The sequence below is a fragment of the Orbicella faveolata genome, unplaced genomic scaffold (assembly GCF_042242905.1).
Source record: "Orbicella faveolata isolate gen_17 unplaced genomic scaffold, um_ofav_v1 contig_14, whole genome shotgun sequence".
NCBI classification, from domain to species: domain Eukaryota; kingdom Metazoa; phylum Cnidaria; class Anthozoa; order Scleractinia; family Merulinidae; genus Orbicella; species Orbicella faveolata.
In genome coordinates this window covers 13,928,293-13,936,134 of record NW_028301541.1, presented here as the reverse complement: position 1 = coordinate 13,936,134, position 7,842 = coordinate 13,928,293, and the positions used below count along the sequence as shown (strand labels likewise).

Genomic DNA, 7,842 nt, shown 5'->3' with positions numbered 1-7,842 from the left:
TGATCGACACCGCACTAAGCTGTCTTCTTGTGAACTTTCCGCGCATCCACAACGTCAAAATAAAACTAGAATTGTTACTGCACATGCAGGCGTCCCAAGCTTACGTCTCTAGAAAAGAGAAAAATTAATTCTCGGACACGTACGTATTTATTCATGAAGGACCATGAAAGCGTCACGTGTTGTGTGAGTTCAAGACGGAAAGAGCCCTGGTTACCGAGTTTGAACTGACGCGAGTTAGGTTAGGCAGGGAACCATAAGGGACACGGCCGGCCCAACGACCGTTTTCTCTCGAATGCTTTGAAACGCTGTTTTAGGCTATCTGGTCTACTTTGAAAGCTCTGTAGGTTAATTTTAGGTTGCGCAAAAAAAAAAATTTATCTGTTCGGTTATTCTAGAGGAGCTCGAGTATTCTCGTACTTATTAGGGCTTTTTTGTCCATTTCCCGAAAACGATAGGACTTATCGCCTTTCCGAAAATGATAGCTGACTTTTTTTCGGTACCAAAATGACATTTTGTTTTTTTTTTGTTTTGTTTTGTTTTGTTTTGTTTTTTGGTGATTTCTACCGTTCTGTGCTTTCATTGGCGTCACTGTTATCCCAGTCCCTTTGTAAGAGCATACCAGCCTTGTGAGTACCCGATCTCCAACAAACAGGAATCAGCGGTCTTCTTGTTAGGTACCACGTCCTCTCGGTTCTCCCGCCATGTTTGGCAGTTCGTTGGAACTTGCATCGAACTCGAGCTCTGTTTTAGCGGGCCAAAATCCACTCTACCTTCGCTTCGTCATCGTGCACGGTTTCAAGGCAAAGTTTTCCGTTACCCACAAGCTGAAGATAGCGATTACAGGCAACAACAACAACAGGTAAGCAAGTTTTGCATAAACTGAACGAGTAGAGTAAAGTAACGTCAAGATACGTTTACATTTCGTTTTGCCTTTGGCTGTGAATGTGTCATTATCAAGGAGAAGTTACGTTGCTTGTGGAATCGACTTTGTTGATGTTTACCTGCCGTGCATAAAGAGCTTTATTATCTGTTATTATCTGTTCTCGATAACCGAGTAAGAGCATGCGACATTTGTTATTGGCTTATATGCACCTTATGATTCCTTCTGATGCATTCTCTTGTAAGGTTATGTTGCCCTCTGATGTGAATGCTAGTAAGCTAAAATGTAATGTGCCATCTTCAGCAGGGAAATTTCTCTTATGCTAGTGTAAGTATTCTGAAATTACTAAAGTGTCTACAGTTGTACCTACATGCAAGTTACAATATGCTACACAACTGTACATGGACATTGCACCCACTGGTGCTGATAGTAAGTTAAATGTTGTGAAATTTTCTTTCACAAAAAAAACACTACGATAATTTATAAAGAGGTGTACATGTACCTCAAACTGTCATGAAAACTACACAGGGCTTGAAAAAAAAAAGGAAGAGTAACTTGCCCAGGCAGGAAAATCTACTTGTCTTGGACGACACAGTATAGTCAATCGATTATTTCATAACAATCAATAGAAAGTAGTCAATGATATCAGAAATCAATAAAAGGATTCGTCACGAGTAATTGATTGTGATCAAATTTTCAATAAGCATTATCAATTTTGCTGATACTAGCTTATCTTTTAAGCAACATTTAATAAGAAAGAAATGAACAAAAGATATAAAGTGAAATATGAAATCATGAATACAATTGCATAAAAACATAACACTGTATCTTGTAAACAGAATAGTTTGCTGGCATACATGTATCAGGGACTATGTTGTTGGGGGTCTTTGGTGGTGCCTTTGAAATCTACATAAAAAAGTTACAATCAAACATTGTGTTGAGGGACACAATTTTTCTACAGTTTATGTGAACTAACAAAGAGAGGCCAACTTTCAATTGATTCTCTAATGACTGATAAATTTGGTAAAATCAAATCGATAACTTGAAACTTCTCTAGCATGTGAGTATGAATTTCTTTCAATTTATTGATAGCACTGATAACACTTACATTAATTTCAATTTATTGAGTTATATCAATTTACGGATCTATTTCAATTGATTGCCTTACCCTGGTATGACCAGACGGCGCTTTAGAGCCCTGTCACAGCTGTACATTTTACTTGTACGAAATTGGGCTCTTACCAAATACATGTAGGTTTCATGTGTCATGCATCTGTTCATTCATCTGTAGCAGGGCAGGAAAAAAAATTGTAAGTCACTTGCCCAGTGGGGCAGTCAATTTCAGTTTTCACTTGCCCCCATTTAAATATTAGTTCCCAGTGTGGTGGCCAGTAAGGAAATCAGAGGACAAATGCGAATGAAGTACGCTCGGATTCCCAACTAATTCTTGCTTTCAACCTAATAATTAACTAATCTTTCAGGTCTTAAGTTTTGAAATGGAATGACTGGAAATTATCATTTATCAAGCTGGCATTTTTAGTCAGACTCACAAGACTACTGAGGCTACATTGTAATTTCACTTGCCCACCAGGCCACTGAACTTCTATTTTCACTTCCCAAGAGCAAAATTTACTTGGCTGAGGAAATCAGATCTGGCTTTTTTCTGCCCAGAGTAGATCACAGATAACACCAAAATGTGGTAAAAACAAAAAATATTCACATAAGCCATTACCAGAGTTTGTCACAGAATCTGTGAATTTTTCAGGCATGTGTCACTGATGTTCTTACCACATTTTGATGTCTTCTGTGATCTATTACTGAACAGATGCACGACAACATAGAATCTATCTGCTTCGTAATACATAACAAAGAAACAAAAACAAACATTTATGACATCAGCTGTACCTTTGTCCACCAATAGAGCATAAGTGTACATAAGAAACAATCAAATTGTGCTTGCAAATAACTTGACTTATTATTTAAACATTGTTTGATAGGAGTTTGATTTATTGTGCATGAATATTACAATGTAGAAGATAGTGAACATTGAATATTTACTGCCACGCATTTTGAGTTTAGTTCTTCTACATCCTCTGACATCCAATGCCTTCCAATCAGAGATGCAAAGTTTTTGTCACACAGTAGCTACAGATGTAGATGTAAGATCTGTTTGATTGATGAATATCCAGGGCTCAAAATAATGGCCGGTCAATGGGCAATGTCTGGCCAGAATGGTGACTTGACTGGCCAAAAGCTTCACTCGCCGGTCATGTTGACCAGTCATGTCATGTTGAGACGGTCATGTTGTTCATTCTTGAATAAACAATCAAATCCCCAACTGTAAATCTGAGAGTTTTTAATCTCTTTTTTATTATGACCTCTAATGAAAACATACACCAGTGCATACATGTATCTGTTCGAACGGCTAAAGACCATTTGCTTGCTGTTTGTCATGCATTCAAGATCGATAGGAATGCCATTAGAGTGACTGGGGTTAAATCCATTCGGAAAAATATTAAGCCAATTTTTAAACGGTCTAGCAGTGAGTGGAACAAACAAACTATATTTGTGGGTTTAATTTGGCTCACATTACATGTACTTGATTTTTGCGTAAATATCCTGACCGGTCAGAAACGAGACGTGACCGAGCTAAAATTACTTTGGCCAGTCAACATGACCGGCTACGGTCCGATTTCAAAGGTCACAGTATAAATTGGAATGATAAGAAACAAAATAATAACTCCCGTGTAAAATTCGCTGATTGATATCATACACAGAATTTGCTGATTCATACTCAGACATAACTTATCTTATTTAACGAAATGTTTTATGTTCCTTGTAGGATAAACTAAAATTGAGAGTGGTCAATATATGCATACTCCTTGGCATTGATGTTTGATCAGGAAAAAATCAGCCACTGAGAAGTCTACAGTACTTATGACTCTATAAGGGGTCCAAGGCCCATTTCTTGAAGGTCCTGGAAACTTTTCGGGCCCACAAAGCCATCTTTAATTAAGCTGTGTCTAAAAACTAAGAGCTGTATATGCCTGGAACTTCTTGTGTGAAGGAAACCTCTGTTCATATTGAGAATAAGCAATTAAAACAGCTCTGTTAGCATAAGATTTCAGATTTCGGTATGGCTTTCTGGGTGCGAAAACTTTTTGGGACCTTTGAGAAATGGGCCCCTGGTGGATTACAGTCTAACATGGTGACCTTCAACACTTTGATATGGTCTGGCAGCTTTCTGGCATAAATTCAACCACTAAACACTTTTTAATGCTTTGAAGTATCACCTACCTGTGTTAGTGAATTAGCATCAAATTTAAATATCTTAGATTGCTAGGTTGATACTTATTGTTCAATACAGCAGCTATAAGATTTCATCATAAAAAGAAAAGGCTATGTTTACATACATTTAGTACCAGAACAATACATGTAATTTATTAACTTATGATGTGTTGTGGGAACTATGGTACTAGATAGGCCTTTCAATTTCAGCAGGCCCCTATGCATTTTTTTTACAGTACAGCTTTTTGAAGTAAAATTTTGAATATTGTTTACAGTGAATGTTTTGTCAGGGGTCCAAAATGTTTGTATTGTTTGGATTCCGTACAGTTTTGGAAAAAGAAGGAAACTGTGACTTTGTAAACATAGCCTAAAAGATGTCAGAAGCCTTGTTTTATGTTATGCAATGTAGTATTCCTTTTGCATGAATGTTTTTATGATGAATTTAAAATGTCAATCTCTATCTTGTGGTAAATGTTTTTTCTCCCTGTTTTCTGTTATTTCAAAAGAACGATTCACTCTATGAAAAAAGTTGATCAATACCCCACACTTACATTGCAGTAATTTTCATAATAAGGTAAAGGTAAAGCCCGCATACGAGCCACGTGGCCCAACAGGCTAGAGCTTATCCTGCTTTCTGTAGCAGGAAGCGTCTAGGACTATTTGTACTCCCCCTGGATGAGATGCCAGTCCATTGCAGGGTTACCCCACCATTAAATTCGCTGGTACCCACTTATACACCTGGGTGGAGAGGCACTGAGAGTAAAGTGCGTTGCCCAACAACACAACAGAATATACCCGCCTAGGGCTTGAACCTGGATCGCTCGATCAGGAGTTGAGTGCACTACATGTAACTACGAGGTCATTGTGCCTCCCCCATTTTTCATAATAATTAAGGCTAATTTAATCCTACATTAATTACTTAGTAAGAAAAAACAGTTTATTCATTCATTTTATGACAAAGGTATTATCATTATGTTACATTTGACTTTGTGGATTTAGTATATATTTAAGACAGGTATTTATTTGCAAACAATTTTAATTTAGTAATACACCTAAATTGCAAAATTTTTACTAGTTGTAGCTGACAACAGTATAGTTCTTAATCATTTTATTATTCACGAATTAAATAGAGCTGAATATGACATGGTTTCGCACAATCTTGAAAAGGTCTTGAATTTTAGTAGTCTTGAAAAGTGCTTGAATTCGGTTAAAGGAGCAGTCATGGTATTTTAAAGTACAGTATTTTGGCCATGCACAAAATTACATTTATTTAAGTCGTCTTGGTATGGATAGATAGAAAAGAAAACATGTTTTATTTGTTGCAATGTATACATTGTAAACCTTATTCATGGCATATAAAAACTATTTGAATTTTAATGAGTTTGTTCTGATTCTGTATAAATTTGCATATTTTCTACTATTATAATTAAGGTCAACAGATTTGATTACAATAAAACAGTACATTCCATGCATTTTTCTACAGGTTATTATTTACAAGTCATTTATCGTACAGGGTTTCTGCCTCCCTTTTTAGATTTCCATGTTATTTACAGGCTCCCTTTTTCCATTTCAGGTTATTTACAGGCTCCATTTTTCAATTTACAGGTTATTTGCATGCTCCCTTTTCCAATTTACAGGTTATTTACAGGCTCCCCTTTTCAGTGTACATGTTATTTACAGGTTCCTTTTTTCGATTTCCATGTTATTTACAGGCTCTCTTTTTCCATTTACATGCTATTTACAGGCTCCCTTTTTCGATTTCCATGCTATTTACAGGCTCCCTTTTTCGATTTACATGTTATTTACAGGCTCCCTTTTTCGATTTCCATATTATTTACAGGCTCTCTTTTTCCATTTACATGTTATTTACAGGCTCCCTTTTTTGATTTCCATGTTATTTACAGGCTCCCTTCTTCGATTTACATGTTATTTACAGGCTCCCTTTTTTTGATTTACATGTTATTTACAGGCTCCCTTTTTCGATTTACATGTTCTTTATGGGCTCCTTTTTTGATTTCCATGTTATTTACAGACTCCCTTTTTCGATTTACAGGTTATTTACAGGCTCTCTTTTTCGATTTACATGTTATTTACAGGCTCCCTTTTTTGATTTACACATTATTTACAGGCTCCTGTTTTCATTTTCCATGTTATTTACAGCCTCCCTTTTTTTATTTACATGTTGTTTACAGCCTCCCCTTTTTTATTTACATGTCATTTACAGTATTATGGCAGCCTCCCTGTATTAAATTTACATGTTAGTTACGGGTTTCCAGGTTGAATCACAAGAAATTTACAGGCTATTTACAGTATTTGCAGGAACAGTTTACATGTTATTTACATGATCCTAGCCCTTTGCTTTGAAACATTTACAGTGTTTTCTTCATCATTTACATGTTTCACTTAAAATATTTACATGTTGTTTACATGAAACCTCCAAAACATGTAAAAGGGGAAAAATCATGTAAATTATTCTTTACAGTCTCTTTTTGATTATTTACATGTTAATTACATGTTATTTACATACTCTGTAAATTTTCAACTTTTCCAGTGGTAACCACGGCTAATTGATTAACCCAATTAAAAATTAAATTGAAAAACATAACATAAATAAATATGGAATTCTTAGTGCAATGCAAACGGCAATCTGTTTGGTAATGTATACCGAGTGAAGTCAGTTCTGATTTAACTTTAAAGCATTTCACCGCCCGATATTAATTCAATTTACTCGAAAGTTTTTCCCAGACTTTCTATGCAATTAAAGTACCATTTTCGCATAAATTGGATAAATAAATTTCTACTAGTATACTCATGCAAGTACTGCAATAAATCTGATTGACTGAGCTATCGTACGCTATCAGCCAGCGCCATGTGTTCTCTTGGTTGGCTGAGCTATCGTGCGCTATCAGCCACGGCCATGTGTTCTCGTTTTTTCAATGTTCGATGGGAAGTTCAGAGACATTACTGGATAATTAAATTCACCGTTATTCCAGTTTAAAAACTCAAAATTGTCCTTTTATTTCTATCTCTGTATCTGTAGACTCTGGGACTGTGAAGTAATGGCAGGAAAAGTACATATATAGAATGACAAAAGAGATACAGTTTAACCTCGCCTTTTGATCACTACGGCCCGTTGACACAAACACCACCTTGGGTTCTAACAAAAGCTCAGTTACTTTCATATCTAAAACCCTCGTTTACACGATGACCTCGTTAAAGCCATCGAGTACCACCTTGTAAACTTTTGACCTTTATTTTTTTTTTTCAAATTTACCTCGTTAGTGTTACAACTCGAAATTGATTTTTAAAATGGCAACATACAAAATAAAACTGAAAAAAACTGTAACGAGTCCCCATAAAATAAGTCAGTTGTATTAGTAAAATGCGAATAGAAATCAATGAGAGAGTCACAATTAAATTAGCCTCTATCAGGCGTTCAGTTAGCTGGGGCACAACCGAAAGAATGGGGGAGAAGCGCAGTGCGGGAAGGCACCAAGCCCCTCTCTCCTTTCGTCGCTCCACCGTATTTTCGCACTACAAGCCAACTAACTGAATGCATCCGTGGAAGAAGCTACAATTAAATTATATAAAGCTTTGATGGAGCGGTTTTTATGAGTGTCATAAAGTAATTGGTTTTGCACCACTATGCTACATGATTGGCTTAAAAAACTCGC

At 36.2% G+C, this 7,842-nt stretch overlaps 1 long non-coding RNA gene across 1 annotated transcript; it reads left to right on the top strand.

The window, feature by feature from the left end:
- Positions 1 to 391: 391 nt before the first annotated feature.
- Positions 392 to 1,400, top strand: LOC149114105 (uncharacterized). Its single transcript, XR_016206409.1, has 2 exons — positions 392 to 859; positions 1,126 to 1,400. It is a non-coding gene; the product is annotated as an uncharacterized LOC149114105 (long non-coding RNA).
- The last annotated feature ends 6,442 nt before the right edge of the window (positions 1,401 to 7,842 follow it).